At 38.3% G+C, this 21,937-nt stretch overlaps 1 protein-coding gene and 1 long non-coding RNA gene across 6 annotated transcripts in view; one reads left to right on the forward strand and one right to left on the reverse strand.

The window, feature by feature from the left end:
- The window catches only part of LOC126931274 (uncharacterized), a 634,186-nt gene extending 612,622 nt beyond the window's left edge, over positions 1–21,564 (reverse strand). Inside the window, exon 1 of the long non-coding RNA XR_007717817.1 lies at positions 21,496–21,564. This is a non-coding gene — a long non-coding RNA (uncharacterized LOC126931274). The remainder of the gene's footprint in view (positions 1–21,495) is intronic.
- SYT1 (synaptotagmin 1) overlaps positions 1–21,937 on the forward strand; it is a 596,758-nt gene that overhangs the window by 540,223 nt on the left and 34,598 nt on the right. The gene's annotated exons all lie outside the window — the stretch shown is intronic.

Consider the following 21,937-nt stretch of genomic DNA (forward strand, 5'->3'; position numbering starts at 1 on the left):
TCCTCCCACTTCAGCCTCCCAAAGTGTTGAGATTACAGACTTGAGCCACCATGCGTGGCCCGTCAGAGGTTTTTAAATGAAAGGAGATCTGCCTGCATTTTGGAATGTTACTCTGGTTGCTGTGTGGAAGCTGGCCTGAAGAAGGAGGTCAAATTTGGAGGCAGGATCTCTGATGCCGCAAAATGATGGTACCTGGGTACTGGCAAGATTCTAGTTGATGACCTAAGTCTTACAACTAATGATTTTTCTTTATCATTCTTTTAGGTCAAAAACTCTATGCTACAAGGCCTAAAGATGTGGGGAGGATGTGATTCATATAAAAAGGAAGCATCCTGATAGATTTTTCCAAGTATATGTGATTTCCTAATCCAAACAGCTTTTCATCCAGGAAGTTTCCATCACGCTGTCCACTATCCACCGTAAATTCCATAACACTATGCAGAACTGAAGTTCCTGACATTTTTGTGTTTCTCAGAAAATGTTGGTGCACCTTTTTAGTCTTGTAACTGAATGAGGTTAGGTTATGTTCATGCTACAAACATTAGATTCCAAATTACTGCTTAAAGTTGAAAGTTAACCTTCTAATTGAATTAATTTCTACATATGTTTTTCCTGTTCCACCAATTATATTCCATTTGTCATTTGTTACATTTCAGGAAAAGTGTTCAGTATGAAAGGTCAGTCTGATCCACAGAATAAGGGTAGGAGGGCTCTTGCTACAACATAGGCTGAGCTCCTCTGAACTAACAGGGAAAATGTGCTCAAATGCTGCTGAATGAATTCCATACTTTAAGAAGAGAGAATACTAAGAACCATGCTCTGAGTTCATAGCAGTAGTTATCTCATATTTAATAATTGACTTGGCTTTTAAATACTGTCTTAAAATATCTTCTGAATTATTATGTTTAATTTTTAATTTATACTGGCTTTATACTGTTAGCCAGCTTAACTTTAAATTCCCTGATAACAAGGAGTAGGTATGTGGTCCATGTGTGTTAAGCCTATTATGGCATAAAATATGTAATAAGAAGTCAGTAAATAGGTGCCGAATAAAGTAAACGTTAAACAGAATATGGTCCTTATATGGTCCTTATTATGGTCCTTGACTCTAGAACTCAAGAATAAGGTCCTTATACTTTAGACTTTAAAATGGATTTAAAATATGATTAATGTTAACTTATACAAATCGACATGTATAAAATTTGTGAACAGTAGACGTGTATCAAAACAGTTGCAAATAGGATTTATTGATGAGGAAAATTTTCTGAGATAACATCTAAATTGCTATTTTAGAAGGAAAAGGACTGTAATATATAAAATGGACATGTTTTTAAAATAATGCATTTTGAGTAGGATAGGGTACAGAATCTGATATCAGGTGTCAAACAATTTTCTGTTCAACAGTGATTCCTTTTACAGTATTTTTGCCATGGCCTTTGTAGCTGATTCCTCTCCAACCCCTGCTCCAAGTCACTGTCCAGCTCAACACGACCATACGAATAACCAGTACAGTAGATGAAAATAAATCATGTAGTTTCAGAAAGTCTTCTATATTTCTGTCTGCTTAGTCAGTCAATGTTGACAACATTAATACATAGTCCAGTATTGTTGTCCCTGGTCTCCTTTGAAATGCTACAATTTTAGAATCCTATTGTTTCAGTGACATTTATTTTCTTAGGGGATTGGATTAGGGCATGAATAAGAAGGAATATTCATCTTTTCCTTGTTCTTTTCAAGTTTTAAAAGGGTTTCTGATATTGTTATTTTTGATGCAAATTGTTATATGACATTGAAGCAAGTCATCTGCAGTAATTTGAATTATTTTTCTGCCTTTCAAAATTTCAATCATTGTCTTCAATAGGTAATCTCAAGGAATATTATGATAAAAGATAACATAAAAATTCAGATATGATATTCCTGTTATTTAGAGGCATATTTAATTTTCCTGCAAGTCAAAGTATTCAAATATGTTTCAAATATATTTCCAAAAATATATTTCCAATCAAACTTAAATTGGCTTTGTTTATACTCGGAACAGTCTATGTTAACTACATTTATCCCATCTTCTATAACATATTAGGGGAAAAAGCAGACTAAGTGTTATCAAGTACATTTGACGATTGCTGATGGATTTAGTTTTAAAGGCAACTTTTAATATACAAATAAATTGAAATTCTCGTGTAGAAGATATTACAGAGTAAAGAAGTGCCTCTGAAACACTGGGGTTTCAGAATAATCTGGAGGTCTTGTTAAAATGCAGATTTCCCTTCCTACTCTCAGATGTCTGGGTGGTGCCCAAGAATTTCCATTTCTAACAAGTCCCCAGCTGATGCTGACATTGCTGGTATAGGGCCACACCCTGAGTACCACTTGTAAAAATGATGCTCATCAGTCCCCTGCTTTTCTTAAGGAATAAAATTTTTCAAGCTAATCAGTTATATCCACCAGAACAATATCACTTAAGAGAAGCTTCTAGAGATCTTTAACCATATTCATTTACAGCTCTGCTAGACAAACCAAATTGACTTGAGTTGATGCAAAGAGCTTATCTGAACATCTTTCTAAAGCCAAGATGACTGGAATATACCTAGTCCTACTCTTGGAACTTCACTTTTTCTCCAAGAATACACTAGTCATTCCCTCTCCATCAAGTTCAGACTTCTTACTCTGCTTTCTCACTCCTCTATGCCTAACTTATTCTTTATGTTTATGGACATAGTATAAACCATAGAAAGAAGTAGGTACCAGGACCCATGTCAAGTCATTAAGTTGAGCCATGATTTCATCAAAATGTAAAGGTAATAGTACCTACTTCTGGCTATTGTGGATAGAAAAATGAGATGATATATGCACAGAATCAAGCACAATACCCAGCACTCAGGAGGTCTCCCCTCCTACTGCCTGCAAAAGAAGATTTTTCCTATCTTCCTAGAACTTCTGGCCTCTACATGTTATTGATCTCCCTGTCAACTGCATTCCATGAAATTCCCTGCTAATCCTAGAGTGTATTAGACAGAAACTGAAAAAATGACCATATCAGACAGTGTTTTCAGTTTTTTAGAAGGCAGAAAAACACAAAGGGGATAATTTGATGGCTGCTTGCAAGAAAGTAGCAGGACGGAAATTAGAGCTATGGAAATTTGTAGCTGTCTTAATCACCTCTGGCAGAACACCTTTAGCTACAGGTAATCACAACATCTGACAGAACATAACAAATGAGACCATGCCATGTTTGATAGTAAGTTTTAGACTGAGGGCACATTGCTGAAAGGCAGGTGTTGTTCTGATCACCTTTGTACTCACTGTTGCCTGTGCTATTGCCATGTTTTCATAAGCCTCGGTAGTGCATTTGGTTTCAATGGAGTCCATCCATGAAGAAACAAACATCTAATCCCAAAGCAGAATACGGATCTCTTGTAGTTTCATTCACCCTTTTAAACAATATCACAATAATTTTTAGATTCAAGTAATCACTCCTAGCAAGTTTGAGAGACCCTCTGCAGTTAGGGACATGTCATCTGGACATTGACTCTATTGAACAAAGTGACCTTAAATAAACCTCTTCAGTTCCTTGGGTCTATGACCCATCTGTAAGGTGGACATAATGCTGCCTGGCTAATCTGACTTTCATTGTTATTATAGTACGTATCAAATTGCATTGTAGAATAAAAATGTTAAACAAGGGCCAATGGAATACTGGTGACAAAATTGAATAGCAGTAGTACCTAGAATCAAATCAATTATCAGCTTTCAAACATACCGAATATCAAGAAAGTGCCATAAGGCCAGGCACGATGACTCACGTCTGTAATCCCAGCACTTTGAGAGGATGAGGCAGGAAGATGCTTGAGCCCAGGAGTTCCAGGCTGCAGTGCACTATGATTGCACCACTGCACTCCAGCTGGGGAGACAAAGCGAGACCCTGTGTCAATTAAAAGAAAAAAAAAGTGTGCCATAATATTCTCATAATGCTTTCACTTCATCTTCATGAAGCTAGTAACATAAGCCTCCTTGATGATACAGCCTATTACAAAATCCAAGTTTGCCCCTTCTACGTTGGAACAAATGTCTTTTATGAGTGCTTTGGCTAGCTAATGAATTTCTACAGAAAACTTTTCAGTTTTCTTCATTTTGATAAATGGAGATTACCACATGGAAGAATGATATTAAATATAATAATTAAAACTCATCAAAACTCAAACTTTTTTTTGGAGACAAGGTCTCACCCTGCTACCCAGGCTGGAGTGCAGCAACACAGTTATAGCTCACTGTAGCCTCTAACTCTTGGGCTCAAGAGATCCTCCTGCTTCCGCTTCCCAAGTAGCTAGGACTACAGGTAGGAGCCACCATGTCTGCTAATTATTTCATTTTTGTAAAATCATGGTCTTACTATGTTGCCCAGGTTGGTCTCATACTCCTGGGCTCAAGCGATCCTCCCACCTTGACCTTCCAAAGTGCTGGGATTGGAGGCATGAACCACCAAAACTCAAACATTTTTAGGCCAACACTCAAACTTTTTTAGGAAGAAAGAGATTAAGAAGGTGGGCTGCCCTGGGACTTACTGATTGTGTAAGCCTAGCATTGTTGGCCTAGTGAGTGTTTTAGCACTTTCAGAATCTAAGAACCCTTCACAGATCGTCTGACAGGAGTTGACCCTTCGGCCTGAGTCAATCTACACTCCACCCATCGCAAGTTCAGATAGTAGAAATTTCTCCCATAGAAAGTTTCCATTATGCTACATGCAAACCTCTTGGGAATAGTAGCTCCTCTCTTGCCTGGAAGTGCAGGCTACTTTCTGGAGCTGCCATGTAAACTTGTGCAATTTCCCAGTCTCAACACAAAATCAAAGCTTCAAGCTTTGGGAGATAAAATCCAGGTTTCAAGTCTGATAAAATCTTTTTCACAGTAGTTATCTAGGATTGATTAATTCTGAAGACTCTAATTTCTGTTCTTCAAGCTAATTTAACACAAGGCAGCCTGAACAATACCACTCTTGGATGGGCAGCCTAAGAAACAGATTTTCACAGGTGTTTCCTCTGTGCTGCAAACCTAAGTAGGCCCCTGCATTCAATCACATCGATGCCAGAGACAGGAAAAAAACTTCAACAAAAGAAGAAAAGAGAGCAAGCTCAGTAAAGCTGAGGACTCCTCAAGAGCCATTTTGATGTAGAGATCTCTGTGAAAGCTCATTAAATCCTCAGTGTGTGAGGCAGGGCTTAGGGACAAATCGAAATAAGGATAATAAGACACCATATCCACCCATACTGACATATCTGTAAAGCATTCATTAGTTAAAATACTCCAGGGAAATTCCACATGACTCCTCAGCATATTAGGGACCTAAATCAGCTCTTCTGGTTAAACCAGAGTCAGATTAACAGTTGCATACTTGAGAGATACAGTTAGTTTTTGCTTTGTTTTTTGTTTTGTTTTTCATAATACCACAAACAAACCTATTGAAAAAGCAATTCAAAGCATGGTTCCCATAATGAAGAACCAGTTGGGTCCTCTTCAGGAGGAAAGATAGCCCCATACACCATGAATATCTAATACCTCTGAATAAATGATAATAAGTCATTAGATGATAGGTGTATATGAGAAAAGCCAAACTTACTAAGTTAGGTCCCTACTGCTTTTATTTTCTGGAAAACATTCACAAGGAAAGATGTATCTTTATCCTTCAGCCAAAACCTGGATGAGAATAAGACCTTCCATTATTCAGGATTCCCCAGAGAAACAGAACCAATAGTGAGGGGGTCAGGGGAAGAGGCAGTTGGGAGAGAGGGAGAAAGAGAGAGGGGCTTTATTTTAAGGAATTGGCTCATTCAGTTTTAGAGGTTGGCAAGTCCAAACTTTGCAGAGTAGCCCAGTAGGCTGAAGACCCAGGAAACACTTGATGTTCAGTCCAAGGACACTCTGCTGGCAAAATTCCCTCTTCTTCAGGGGAGGTCTTTTTTCTCTTAAGGCCTCTAACTGATTGGATGAAGCCCACCTAATGACCTCATCGTAATGTAATTACCTCTTTAAAGACACTGTCTCAAAATAGTCTCATTCTGGGGTGCTAAGGGTTAGGACTTCAACATATGAATTTAAGGGGACACAATTTAGCCCATAAAATACCTCAATGGGTTTTATTATGATCTAGATATTAGAAAAAGATAGAGAGAGACATAGGGAGGTTGATAAATAACAGATGTATTTCTCAAAGCAGTGATTCTCAAAGTATGGTCCCAGGCCCAGAAGCATCAGTATCATGTGAGAATTGGTTATAAATGCCAATTTTCAGCCCCCACCCCAAATCTACTGAGTCTGTGAGTGGGGCCCAGTGATTTGTGAATAAACCTTCCTTCCTGGTGGTCCCAATGAAGGCTAAAGTTTGAAAACAACTCTCTTAGAAGTTGCTTGATTACAAGAATGACGCCACCTAAGAAGTTTTCCAACAAACATGGGTGTAAATATTGTTTAATCTGTGAGTTTTCATTAAATATATCAAGCTGAGTCATATTTTATAAGTGAGCCTTGGATCTATTTTACTCTTGTAAATTGAAAACGAAGCCAGAGCTCCAAGGATAAGCATCACAACACTGCAAAGAAACTTGGCCTCTGAGTACAGATTTCACAGGGTAAAAGCAAAACTGTGAGTACCCAATAAAGCTAATTTATCAAATACCAGAGCAGTCTAATTGCTGTCTGTCTGGTTAGAAGCCTCAATTACATTATGTAATTCCTATGAATGGCAACTAAATTATAACGGTGGTACTTAATAAAATTCATTCTACCCTCTTCTTAAAAACGAAAAACTATAAATAGAACTACTGAGTGGCCACTTTTGAGCAAGAATGTAATTTATATTATGTCCTAAAACACCTTCCATACCCTCACAAGGTAGCATTTGCAAATACACTGGCATTAAACAAGCCTCTCCCCCATGTTCTTTGAGAATCTACAGTATAGCAGCAGGAGCAAGAAGTTTTAATTCACCTGTGAGTTATTTCCAAGCCTTGCTGGATGGTCAGATCTGTGAACAGTCATACACACAACCAACTTATCTGGAGAAGTCAGCTTCATTTGAACATATATTTTCTTGGTGGTCAAGTACATGTAACTAAAGGTAAAGCCTACATCCAGGAAGCTTACGTGACTTGCCTAGTGTAGGTCTCAGCACATAAGATGCCAGATCACATTGCATAATGCAACGAGAGCTAACACTCATAATTACTTATGTAAATCATATGGCAAGAATTTCCCAGGCCTTTAGGGAAAAAAAAATGTTTATTTGCGGAGTCTAATTTTTTATATCAGCTATCAAGAAAAAGATTGTCAAGGAGCGTATTTGATTACTGGACTTGGATCTGGGTGTACCCTCTTTGTGACATTGTCACATAATGACAACCTGGAGGTTAATACGTTAAGGCAACCTCTATGTGAGTGACGATTCAGAACTACTTGAAAGTTGCATTATTTAACTGTGTCCAGATGGAACAGAGAACATTCTCACACTGAGCAATTATACCAGCAGGCCATTGATTGGGAAGTTGATGTTTGTCTTTTTCCACATGAACAAGGGCAGGCCCATTGCTGGAAGCTAGTGCTCTATCATTTTTAAATAAAAAGAATACTTATCATTAGCATTTTCTAAAGCATTGGAAATATTTGATCTGCATTTGCTTTTATTTCTTCCTGATCAAATGAAATCTGCAAAGCCTCCATGTACTCTTGTGCAATCTTAGCACTTATTTAAATCATAGAAGCTCATAGAATCAAAAGTATACTTTTCATAAGAATTTTTAAACCCCAAAATTCCAAACAGGCAGAAATAAATATTACCTAGAATTCTTACAGATTTTTCAATGGATGCCTTCCTAATCAAAATATTATAATGTAAATACTGATTAATTTATCTAGAATTTTAGAAGATTTAGAATAATATCAACCCAGCTATGGGGAATACAAAAATAAATCATCAAACAAACATTTTATGACCCTTGCTATGTCTCAGGAATTATACTGGAGTTTGACAAATAAATTTCTGACCACAAGCACTCATAGACCCCTGCCCTCAAGGCTTCACAGTTGGGATATACCCTAAGCAATATCTATTTCCGTTAAGAACACACTGGGCTGCAAGTAACAGAAAACCTACTGTAAACAGTAGAGTAGGCAACTTGGGAATTACTTTTTTCACATAACAAGAAGTCAGAATGCAAGCACTGGTTTGCCTGCTCTATGATGCCATCAGGAACCTATGTTTTTTCCTTCTTTTCAGCTCCTCTATCCTTAGTATGTTGGCCTCTGTTTCCATGATTGTCTCCTCATGGTGCAATGGAAGACAATGGCTATCCCAACCAAGTTTTTCCTCTTTATCAGTAAAGCAAAGGGTTTCTCAGAAATCCTACTCAGACTTTCCTTAGATCTTATTAACTGGAGAATCAAAGGGCCGCTTTTATCTAAAAGACTAAAAGAGAACGAAAGGGACAAGATCATCATGACTGGCTTTTAAGTACAAGAATGACATAGGAAAGTAATGGTTTAAAAAAAGTAATATGGAAATGAAAGAGTAGAAAGGGAGTCAGTAGGACCAAATGGAACATTGTTAATATAATTCTGTCACGAGAACAAGAAGGTCTAGGTAATGGATCCTCTTATGATGTTTTAGTTTCTAATACCCTTCATGAAAGAAAAAACATTATGGACAGGTGGTCAGATACTCTCTAAGCAACAGTCACAAGTTGTGCTGCACTATGGTGACTAGTATGTCTGTAGCTGCAGGTTAGGCACTATCCCAAGCACAGAGGTGGCCCCTAGGGCAAGATAGTGCCTCTGAGCTCCTAAGGGTATACGTTATAGGCTCTAAGCCCCTGAGAAAAGTCTAAAAACTACAGGTCTGACATGGGTGCATCTCTGATACATTTTCCCAAGTCTACAAAGCACAAGGTCTGCTTACATATATCTTTTTCAATGTTATCTCATGTGCCCTGATTTCCACCTTATTCTATACACTCTGAAACTTCCAAAGATTCTGCTACATAAATCAACCTCATGCCCACGTTAGTGGCAGCAGAAATGAAGCTTAACTTAGCCCAAAAGGGTTTGAAGAGAACCAAGAAATAAAGCTAGAACCAGATCCACCACTATCATTATTCTCATGCTACTTTACATTAGACAGTAGTAGAAAACTGATGTTAGAAACACTGAGCACCTAAGTGTCACTCACTCTGATCTCTAGTTGCTGCTTCTGATAATTTTCACCAATTAGCACAGGCTTAGAGTCAGACTATCTGGGTTTGAATACCAGTTCTGCTACTTAATAGTGGTGTAATCTTGGGGAAGTGCTTAAATTCTCTGTATTTTTCAATAAAATATTGATCACAATAGCACCTACTTCACAGAATTGTGGCGAGAAAGAGAGTGAGTTAATATTTGAAAGCCCTTGAAAAGTGTGTGGCACATGTCAGCACTCCCAGAATGTCTGCTATTTTTATTACTGCAGCCATTATTATTCTGGTGTAGAGATGAACTCTGTTTTGGAGGTCATAAAGACCTTGATTCAAATCCTGACATTATCACTTACTATCCCTATGACACTGGGCAAGTTAATTAATGGTTCTGAGCCTCAGTTTATTTATTTGTTAAAAAGGGATAATAATGCTTGTTTCATCAGCCTGTAGTAGTAAGATGGCATGTGACAGTGCTTAGCACAGGCTCTGACAAATAAGTAATCTGTATTCTTTTTTCTACTCCATGATTCACTCTTTTCTCTGGGTTTATCACTAGAACTCCCCCGGGATGATCTGTTACTTGTGACTAATTTATACTCTGTGTACTTATCCACTAATATTATTTGAGTGAAACAATCTTAAATTCAGAATCAGGAACTACCTTGAAAGGAAAATAGACTCATAAGAGTAGTCTCTTCCGGTTTTGAGAAGAAAAGATGCCATCCTACAAATATGGTAAAGGTCTTGATGAGAGAGGTAGAACCATGGTTCTTTAGCATCAAGAGGTAGTACCACCACGCCTTCGTCTCACTTCCCCACCACAACTGAGTGGTCTAGCCACCCTCTAGAGTTGCTACCATCATTCGTTGGGAAGCCATGAGGGCAAAGAAAAGTTTGGGACCTGAGATAGGTGTCCCCATTTGTCATACCATTGGGATAGCTCTGATTGTCACATTCTGAGAAATGCAAATACTAAGCTCTGAGAAGATACAGTTTTCTTTGGGAATCACCTCCATCCCAATTTTTGACCTCACTTTTAGGTGGGATGTATCTACAGAACAGAGTCTGTGACTCTGAGACACATCAAAGCCTATTTGGTGGCCCCTTCTGAAATCAGAAGAGGATGTAATTTTCTATGGTTTTTGCAACTCTCTTACACACAGTCCAAGCAAAGAACACTATAGTTTTAGAGTGGATGTGGCTGTCCTTACTCTGGTATACTCACAGGAGAAGGACAATGACACAGTACTTCTTTCCTTCCATCTTCAACCACATCACTACTGTATTGTGACCTCTTCTTCCCAAGCCCCTCCTCCTACGAACAACAGTTGTATCCCCTTAATCTTGTTCAGACTGCCTTCTAACACTGACCACCACCAAAAGATGTTGCTTCCAGAACAGGCTGAATGGAGAACCTTAAATGCATGGGGAATATTCCTGACTCTCACCTGAAATCAGTTTAGCCTGGGTATTACACTTGAATTTAAAGCAAATGTATGCACAGGCAATCCTGGGTGAGCTCCTCTGAACAGGAGATGGCAGTAGCAGCCAAGGATTTGGGCAGCCCTTTCTAGCCCTAACAGAGGGGATTTCCCATCGGTTGACTGTCAATTCTGGACTGCAATTTTGCCTCACCAAAGTCAAGGTGGCTAAATAATATGCCCAAGATCCCAGACCTTGCTGAATCTCACAACTATTAAAGAACTAGAAATTGCTCAAATTTAAGGTCGAACAACTAAGTGAACACTGTGGAGAGCTGTTACTAAGTCTCACTGCAGAGGAAAGGGGGAGCCCTCCAGAAAATAAACAGATAGGCCCACTTAGATTTGCATTAGTGGGTTTATTGGAAGGAGCACGGATCAGAGATCCAGTGCACATTCTTACTGAGACTTTGAGCAGATCATTTAGCGAGGTGATTCAGCCCATGCTCTCATGTGGATTCAGAGGATAAGGAAGTCTTCCTCACAGATTTTACAAAGGGTTAAGTAAGAAAACAGCCAGGAAAACTCATTTTGTAAACTATGACATGCTATAAAAATACAAGAAGGACATTTTGGTTGGTTTTAAGTCATTTCTTTGAATTTGTCCTAGCACCTCCAAATTTCCTAGACCACATTTTTTTTCTTTCCTTTTTTTTTTTTTTTTTTTTTTTTTTTTTTTTTTTTTTTTTTTTTTTTTTTTGTCCAAGTAATACGGTCAGAAGCTGTTTGACTATGAGTCTATTATTTCTCTGATAATTATAATTTCCCAGAGAGTTATGGCACACAAATTACTTTGTAATAGCTCTAAATTCTTTGCTTTATCCTGAGTCTACAATTATGCACTTATCCATGCTCCTGTCATCTGTGGTACTGATTTATGGAACCTCTGTTCTCTGATCTCATTTCTTACCTCTGCCTCCTTTAAAACTCAAGAAATGTGGCAGCAAGGTCAAATTTCTCATCGGTCCAGCATTACATTCTCAGGTGTAATCATTCTGTCTTAATAAAGCAAGCAGTTAGTTCCACAATGATCTGTTTAATCCACTAGATAATTGCTAAGCCTTCATTATATAACCCGGCATCCTGTCCCTTGCTATAATTCCAGAACCATCATGTTGTGGTTTGAAACATCTATTAATTTGGTGCAAATATTAATTAAAAATTTATTTCTAGCCAAGAATATGATGGATTAAGTGCCATGTATTAAAAAAGGAAAATATAATTAATCTTAACCAATTTCACTTGGAGCAAAAACAATGTAACCAGAAAGTTTTCTGGTAATTGCCACACACTCACAGACTTTTTTCAAAATTTGAAAAAAATATATCTAAATTGTAAAGTATTGCAGAATCAGTTTGGTATTATGGTAGAAGATTTATAAGCCATGCAACTATACAAAATTTTTGATATCATTAATAAAGCAAAGATATATTACTTTGCTTTGTTGCACTTGTGACCTAGAGTAAATTTTATTCATAGTAAAATTAGACCCTACTAGCTTCTTATACCTGAATGGCCAAGAGGTAGAGAAATTTCCAGAACAGCCTTATTAGAGAGTGGGATGCATGACAAGACCATAATCTAAAGCCAGTTCTCAGTTTTATTATTTACTTTGCTGCCTTGATCATTTTTCTGCACTCATTTGGCTTGAAGGCATAGACATTCCCTGTTGATTATCTCGGCTTGGCAGTGGGTTTCTGCTACACATTTTGATTCCTAATATGGTAGTAGGAGAGGATTTTGTATGAGTTCCAGCGAGTTTCTCTGGGCTTGTGGAATGCAGCAAGGAAAGAATCCTACAGAGATGAAAACATGAACATTTGCATTGATTAAAGAGAAAAATGAAAGAAAGAAAAAGTATCACTCTAAATTTTTTTTTCCTTTTCTTACTCTGTTCACTTCACTTCTAATAATGTCTTACACTTTTGGGGGTGGGAGGAATTAATGCTGTGTGTTCTTTTAATGCTCAAATCTTCATGGCCTTTTCAAAAATTATTTTGAAATGCCGGAGTGTGTTTTCAGAGGCAATGTTAACAAAATTGTTTTCATCATCATCAAGGTTGAATCCCTGAAGCACCCTATTCCTCTGTTCTACAAATTAGCCACATGAAGAAAACTGAGAGAATAAGTTTCATGTTGCTAAAAGAGAATAATAGGTTGATCATGTATATTCACAGGGTACAAATTTTGCAGCAATATGAACTATTACTAAAGAAATACCTTACTTGCCTATCCATCTATTGATTGTGTTGGAGTTCAATACAATTTTTCTCTCAGGGTCATAAAGTAATTTGCAAAATCAGGGGTGTTCAAAGGCGAGAATTCAGTCATGGGTTCTTAGTTTCTGTTTCTGGTTGGTCCAGTAAAGCCCCTTCCTCAGCCCTCTTTTCCACTTATCACTACAGATGCAGACTTAAAACCATGACTTCAGGCTGTTCAAAGTCAAAAAAAAAAAAAAAAAACCCTAGAACAATAACAACAATAAAATAAAGCAGATTGGACAAGCTCGTATGCATCCCAGATGAAGAACTTTCCTCTAGTAATAGGTTCCTTTTCCCTAAATGTATTTACTGAAGGCCTCTGTATTTTAATAAGCTATATTTGCACTGGTTTTAAAACTTCATTATTTTCACCATTATTCACATCCACTTAATGTGTTACTTTTATATAATTAAGAATTACATTTGGCAGTTATGCTCTCAAAACTGACTATATCAACATTCTGTCATGTATTTATAGGCTTATTTGGTTCTGTATCCAAAAAGAAAGTCACTAATGAGAGATCATTTACAAATCCAAGAAATTCAGCATGCTACTGTAGATGTGAAAGTGTGGTTTTCATAATGCTCCAAATATTTTCTTTTCTGGACAACTTCTTTTAAGAAGCCCTTCAATAAACAGTTCTGATTTGACAGCAATAACCAACCACAAACACAATTAGTCAGTATATTAGATAAGCCCAAGATTGGCTAAAGAATCTTGCAAACCTCAGAATAACAATGATGTGAATGACATAGAAATTTATTTCTCTGGAATATGAAATAATGTAAAGATAAGCAGTCCAAAGCCGACATGGGGTCTTCATCTATCACAAGGAACCTAGGCTACTGTCTTTCTCTTCTGCCATCCTCAGCATGTGACTTTTGTGTCATGGACCTGTGTGGCACATGGGCCTCCAGAGAATGAAGAGAAAAAGGGAAAAATAAGTGTGAACCTATGTCCTTTACTGAAAGTCCCACATAGTACTTCCACTTACCTCTCGATGGTCAGAATCTAGTCTTGACCACCTGCAAGGGAAGCTGGGAAGTGTAGGCTTTTATACTAGGTGGCAATGTGTCCAACTAAAAATCAGGGCGCTAAAACTAAGGGAAGGTGGTGAAATGGGTACTGAAGGAGGCCACACCTAGTTTTGGTCCTGGTCAGGTTCCCTGGCTCCTTGACTTGCTATCATTGTCAGATCATACAGTGACTTGGCTTTCCATGCATATTCATATTTATTTATATAAATCAAAGCATTTGTGTTTCACTAACATAAATATAAATATTTGAAACAAACATAAATATATATATTTACATAGAAATATATATGTAATTTTAGAAATTTTGAAGTGTAGATAATTAGAAAAAAATGCAAAGCAATCATAAAATTCACCACCCAGAAATAAGTGGAGTTAATTTTATGGTACATTTTTTCAGGTCTATTTTCATATACACATGTGTATCTATATACTTCTCTTAGTAAAATTGAAACATACAAAGAACATCATTTTTAACCTCTTTTTTTTTTTTAGCAATAATATATTGAGGCATCTTTCTGCACCAATATTCTTTTCAACATTGTTTTAAATTGCTATAGATCATTTCATGATATCATTCCACAATTTAACCAGTGTCCTATTGTTGGCAGTAGTGAGTCTGTACAGATCTGAAACGTTACAGTAGGTAGCTAGTCAGACATAAGCAGGGCAGTAGAGGGCCTCCCCACCACCACCAAGAATGTCAGGTGGTTATTAAACTGCCTGTGTAAAATCATAATTGGTTGCAGCCAGTGACAGGGAAAGGCAGTCTCCCAACAGACAGAAAAATGTGAAACTGGTGACCAACTTCCTGATAAGATCTCAGGAGTTTGGTGAGTGGGCTCAAGAAAGATGGTGGAGTTTAACTGGCATATGACCTTACAGTAGCACTCCACTGGTAAGGGAAGAACACATCAAGTAAGCATGTGTACAACTCCTGTAAACACACTGTGCATGCAGCTCTCCCAAACGCTAGCAGGCCGCTGTGCATGCAGATAGCCCACCCAAGGGAAGAATCAGGGGAGAAGGGACACAAGACCCTCGAAGTATGCCAACGTATAACACCCCATGCACTTGATCTTTCAAGTCACCAGGTTGGCCCTCTTGCAAGTGTACTTTACTTCTTTTCATTCCTGCTCTAAAGTTTTGTTAATTAAACTTTCACTCCTGCTCTAAAACTTGCCCCAGTCTCTTACTGTGCTTTATGCTCCTTGGTCAAATTCTTTCTTCTGAAGATGCAAGACTTGAGGTTGCTGCAGACCTGTATGGATTCACTTCTGCTAATATACTTGCTACCTCAAGAAAAGCAACTAGGTGGGATCCTTAAAGGGCCACAGAGTGATGCCTTATGCAGGTGGTTAAACTGCTTCAAAAAAACACCAAAAATTTGGTGTTGGAGCAGAATAGAGAAGAAAAGTGTATGATAAGTCATAGGAGCTGGCAGAGCCAGGGTTCCAGTTAATGTCTGTCCCGGCAATGGGCCAACAGACGGGGAAGGGTTGGGAGTCATCTGAACTGGTAAGGTAAAAACAAGTATAAATCTCAGAGGATAGCTGCAAGGGAGCCCATATCTTTGCTGCCAAGCAAATGCAGCAAGGGCTGCAGGCGCACAAATAATAAACACAAATTGTGTGTTTTAAGGCAAAGAAGGAAGTCACACAACATGTGATGTGAAACCAGGGAAAAATGCATAATTGCCCCTAAGATGGAGAGTCTGGTGGGCGTGCAAGGCCATTGCAGAATACACGCAGAGAAAACCGACTAAGTGGTGCAGGTTCTTGGGGGAGAGCTGATTTTAGTTGAAAAAGCAGAGGAAACACCAGACGTTGCACGACATTAGGCTGTAGCCCTACTACTCTCGCACGCCTCCTATCCTGGAGGGACTTTAGTACCTTAGTCCTATTCCTACTTGGCGCAGACTCCAAGGTCCTTCCTGCCCCATCAGGCTGAGCTGGGAGATCAGCCAAGGGGAGTAGGGCCACTGTGGCAGAGAGGAATCATTCTGGGGGTTGGTTAGTAAGCAGGAGAGCAAAGAGGGAGAAGGAAACCATGTACGGGGGTTGAACGCCTCTGCTGAAGAAGGTAAGATGTAGAGGTGTCTTACTACTGGGGAACATATCTGTCACACAGTACCAAAGTATGTTAGCAGCATGAATTCATACAGGTCTGCAGCAACCTCAATTCTCGCCTCCTCAGAAGAAAGAATTCAATGGAATGGTATGAGGCAGAGTGAGAGACCGAGGCAGGTTTTAGAGCAGGAGTGAAAGTTTACTAAAAAGCTTTAGAGCAGAAAGAAGTAAAGTACACTTGGAAGAGGGCCACGCAGGCGACCTGAGAGATCAAGTGCACAGTCTGACCTTTTGACTTGGGGTTTTATACGCCGGCATGCTTCCAGGGTCTTGTGTCCCTTCTGCCCTGATTCTTCCCTTGGAGTGGGCTGTCCTCATGCACAGTGGCCCACCAGTGCTTAGGAGGAGCCACATGCACAGTGTGTTTACTGGAGTTGTACGCATGCTTACTTGAGGCACTCTTCCCTTACCAGTCAAGTGTTCCTATAAGGTAATGTACCAGTTAAACTCCGCCATCTTGCCTCTTAGTTTGCATGCTGCAGCCCACTCACCCAACTCCTGAGATCTTATCAGGAAGCTGATCACCAGTCTCAGGTTCTTCTGTGTACTGGGAGACTACCTTTCCCTGGGACTGCCTGCAACCAATTATTATTTTAGGGAGTCAGTTAATAATTACCTGACCATCACCTGATGGCTGCCTGACATCCCTGGGTGGGGGCCGAGGAGTGGTCTCTCCGCCTGCCCTGCTCACGTCTGACCAGCCACCTACTGTAACACTGTTGTTAATCATTTTGAGTTTTTCTGTATTATAAGCCACACAGCAATTAACATCTTTGTTACTAAATCTTTGTTCATATCCTCAATTACTTTTAGAAGATAGTTTTTCTGATCAAATAATATGCATATCTTAAGGCTTTGATATGCCAAATTCCTCTCCAGAAAAATCAACACTTTACATTGTTACCCTTCCATCTGAGTATATGCCAATACCTTTGCCCAGCAATGAACATCATATAATTTTTTAAAAATTATTTACCAATTTGATAGACCAAAAACATCAGTCTCAGGTTAACTATGCCTTTGATCACTACTGAAGTGGAACATTTCCCCTGCCTTTATATTTAGCCTTTTTTATTATTGTGGAAAGATATGAGAGGAGAGAAAGAAGCTTATGGGCTCAAATTTGGAAACACTAACTTCAGACTGACAGGAAAAAGCCTCTTGTTCTGAAGATAAGTCATGTATGCTAACTCAGAATGGCAACATAAAAGGAGAGGTTATCCTTCCATTTCAAGAGGCAGCCAATGAAGCTGTCACCCGACCTCTTCCAATAAGGTACCCAGATATTTTCCTCCTTTGAGGAAGGAAGCCACCGTGATCTTGGCTCACATTGTGTTGAGTTTGAAGGACGCTGCTTCATATGCAATGTATGAGTTTTCTCCCAGCACAGTTTTTCCTTTTACTTGACTGTCAAGCTGTTGTCTCTGCAGAGTGGCAAGTGAAAATATTCCAAGGGGCTCAAATTTAATTCAAGTAGTCAATAAACCACAGGATCTGTCTGCTCAACTATTTTCATACCAAATAGGATACTTCCCATCTAAATTTGTAACTGAGCTGAAAACAACTTTGTGCCTTTAAATATCCGATGTTGTGTCATGTTTCACTACATTTAAAGCCAATACAGTAAGTAGCCAGATCACAATATGCCAAACACCTGTTTGTATCATTTCCTGATATATGCTAAGTAAAGAATTTCAAATACCCTAGGCACACGCTATGTGTGAATGGGATTGATATATTTTCTTGCTTCTGTATTGTATAGAATACTCTGGAGTAGTTAATTCTTTGCAAGTTTTTAAAACTTTCCTCATGGCCAAAAGCTAAATCGTAAATCAAGAATTAATGTAAGAGAGAGTTTCAATACTCTCTCTTAATTCCCAGTTAGATTATAAGGACAAAACTTCAGGTAATTGCATACCTAAATAGCAAGGTACAAATAAAAATAGGAAGAAAAAAATAATCCTCTAACAGCAAAATCAAAAATTAAATATTGAACCATAACTCTCTTCTCCTCTATAAGCCTAACAGTTCTTTTCCATATATGTAAGGAAGGCAAATATGCATTTTTGTTTACAATTTAGGCTGGGACTGCTACAGTGACTCACTTGGAGTACACCCCAATGAAAATTTAGTGGACAATAACACAGAACACTATAAGCCCATAAAATTATAAAACATTATTGGGGTTTGCCCATCTTCCAATTGTCTTGGTGAAGTCTATTTTTCTTCCTGTATAGGAGAAGCTTTTTAGAGTCAAGCATCATTAAATCAAAATGCAAAGGAAGGAGAAAATGAATGTGGGTTAATTGCATTCTGAATGCAACTGAACCGCAGTTGGTACAAATTACTGGAGTATAAGAATGCATTGTGCATACCAGGAAGACAAGTCTTTTTGGTGAAGCCGGAGTATGGGTGTGTACCAGGAAGTGGCAGCAGATGAGGATTCTGAGTGTGTTTTGTGTGTGTGTGTGTGTGTGTGTGTGTGTGTGTGTGTGTGTTGGCAGGTGGAGACACATTAGATCCTTGTATGTTGCATTGAGAAGTTGGGACTTTGTCCTGAAGCATACGTCTCCCAGGAGAGTTGCAGCTACTGTCTAGGTGTGTCCCATTGTATACAATTTGGCACACTCTGTGTAATCTTCTCCCCTTTATTGCACAAAGAAGTCCTATACCTGCAATCTTGCTAGAGAAGTAAAACTTGTATTCCTTATCAGTAGATCTACAGGGTAATAAAAGGAACACTCTGATGGGAGCAGCTGTAATGGAATTGACGGCCTCTTTCTTCTTACCATCAACTGCCTGAAGATAAAAGGAATAGAATTAATATAAATAAAGGGCAGAAAGGTACTGACTCTAAAGCAATGAATTTTTTTGTAATAGGAGTGGAAAGAAAGCAGAGACCAATGAGGGCTACAAGAATCACAACAGGCTCCTGGGAGGAGGTGATACTTGCTGTCCCTGCCAGATGTAAAGCATAATCTTTAGGGTCCTCAAGAATTAAGTGGCAATAGGACTCAAAAAACCATTTCTCCTGTAGGGATATAGTGATGTGCAAAACAGACAAATCTCTGGTCTCATGGCTCACCGCAGAAAACACAGGTACCTGTATTTTTTTGCAGGGCCTTGTTAGGTTACCTGTACCCAAAGGATTTAGGTAATTGTTCCTTTATAGATTTTCCATTTCATTTCCTTATTTATATAGAATTATTTGCTTGCTTCTTTACAATTTGTTTGTTTAAAGTATAAAAGTAATATGTGTTTATGACAGAGAAGTAAAAACATACCAGAAGTATAAAGTTTCTCTCTCCCCTGCCCTACCCAATCCTTCCATTCAGAGATAACCAATGTTAAAGTGTTGCATGTGCAACCTTTCAGGAATTTTTCATACGTATGCAAGCATAGATTTATGTTATATATAAGTCTTACCATACTATTTCACTTTTTCATGTAACTGCTATAGTGATAGCACCATAATGCTGGTATAAAAGGAACTCCACCAGGGCAATCTGGTTGGAAAGAGGGTCTTGAAGCTCCATTGCAAAACACTTCAATAAAATACAATATCAGTTGTTCGTATCAAAGAAAGGAATGTGCTGAAAAGTAGGAGACAGTAAAGCCCCAGCAAGTAATTCCTTGGTTTTGCCACTTAAACATTTTTGTATAATAGCACATAAATAGCTGCCTATGATTCCCTGAGTGAATGGACCATAATTTCTTGAACATTCCCCAATAGTAAACATGAAGATTATATGTAGAGTTTTTGCCTTCATAAACAATACTATTTTGAATCCCTTTGTACAAAGCTTATACTTAGGCAGGGAACCTATAACAAATTCCTATAAGCAGAATTCCTGACTGAAAGGGAATATGCATTTTTAATGTTAATAGATGTTGCCAAAATTAAGCCAATATTCCAGTTAACAGTTAATGGGAGAGGACATTGTTTTTTAAGGATTTCCTTGTAAAAAGAAAGTGCTGAGTAATGCGGCCACAGAACTAGTTCTGCTGGCTTAATTAAGTTTCAAAGTCTACCTACCCATTTGCAAGCCAGGCTTTACATGTTCAGCTTTCTCTGAGCTTTTGATAACAAAGCTGTTTACATTAGTAATCCAACTAAACTGTGGAGTGGCACAGTCCCATTTACACTGATAATCATTTTTGTTTTAGCTTGTAGGAGTGTAAATTACTATTAAAGGAGTTCCATTTCAAATCCACAGAACATTCTGCTGAGAAGAAAACTAATGAGAGAGGGAGCCACAAAAGACAAGTCTGAGCTGCTGACAGCAAGGCAGATAGAAAGAAACAAGGCAAGGCAGAGAAACAAGTTCAGGGAATTGAATAAGAAACTCTGTCACAGTCACATGACCATCTAGGTCTCATGAAACAAAAGGTATGGTAGATGTTTGCCTGGAAGTCCCTTGGGAAAGAATGGCAGCAAGACCAGATGGCAAAAACAAAAAGTTGAACATCTTTGCCATTTTCATTTCATGTTCAAATGCTTCTTAGAAACATACAACCTTTTCGGCATTAACATTTTGATATTTTATGTATAGATCCTCTTCTAAATAGAGTTTAGGTTTATATTCATATTATTGTAATAAAATAATAGATGATCACTATTTTTTCAAAGATTAAAAAATATGACTCATAGAAAAATGCGAGCATTAGTAATTTAGTTTCGGGCTTTGTCAAATACCTTTTAAAAAACTCAGCTAATAATACACTAAGTCTTCTCATACATAATTCATATTGTTGATTAAAACCTAAGAATGGAAGGAAAAGGCTAAGTCTAATTTTTTTGCTAAAAGAATGAGTAAAAAGTAATCAGCCATGTTAATATTTCAAACAGCAAACTATTTGAAATGCACTTCTACTTTGAAAGAAAAATTTGAGACTAATAAGTTCTATTATACACTATTGATAAAGAAAGAAGATATAAAAGATACGATATACTCTTAAAAATGATCATACTTTCAAGGAAATATAAAAGAATAGCTTCTTTTTTTGGTCAGTAAGAAAACTGTTTGAAGCCCTGTGTAGTCATAAATAGCAAAAATACGACGAAAATCCTAATATGTGTGTGTGTGTGTCTTTTCTCTTCTTCAAGATTCCTATGATATCTAACAATGATATATTTTTTTTTTTTTTTTTTTTTTTTGAGACGGAGTCTCGCTCTGCCGCCCAGGCTGGAGTGCAGTGGCCTGATCTCAGCTCACTGCAAGCTCCGCTTCCCGGGTTTACGCCATTCTCCTGCCTCAGCCTCCCGAGTAGCTGGGACTACAGGCGCCCGCCACCTCGCCCGGCTATTTTTTGTATTTTTAGTAGAGACGGGGTTTCACCATGTTAGCCAGGATGGTCTCGATCTCCTGACCTTGTGATCCGCCCGTCTCGGCCTCCCAAAGTGCTGGGATTACAGGCTTGAGCCACCGCGCCCGGCCACAATGATATATTTTTAACTTAGTCTGAATTGTAAAGCATGTATCAATTGTCAGTTATCAAAAGTGTCTCTGACAATCTGGTAGCAAAAAGCAAAGAAACAATGAACATGTTCATTTAGTCTTCCCTGCTTTTACAATTTGTCATTGAAACCTGTGTCTTCCTCCTAATCATGTTTTCTTAAATTTTACCTTTATTTAGGATTTGGTGATTGAGAGTTTGGGTTTTCTGTTTGCTAGCTGATTGGTTAGTTGGTCAGGTGGTTGGTTTCTCTTCATCCAATTGCATACAATGCATTTCTAAAAGGACTTTTAAGGAAATGTGGAATATCATGTAGTAATATGCCCTGTTGCTCATTCCTCCTAAATCTCTCTTAT

This window comes from Macaca thibetana, chromosome 11 (assembly GCF_024542745.1).
Source record: "Macaca thibetana thibetana isolate TM-01 chromosome 11, ASM2454274v1, whole genome shotgun sequence".
NCBI classification, from domain to species: domain Eukaryota; kingdom Metazoa; phylum Chordata; class Mammalia; order Primates; family Cercopithecidae; genus Macaca; species Macaca thibetana.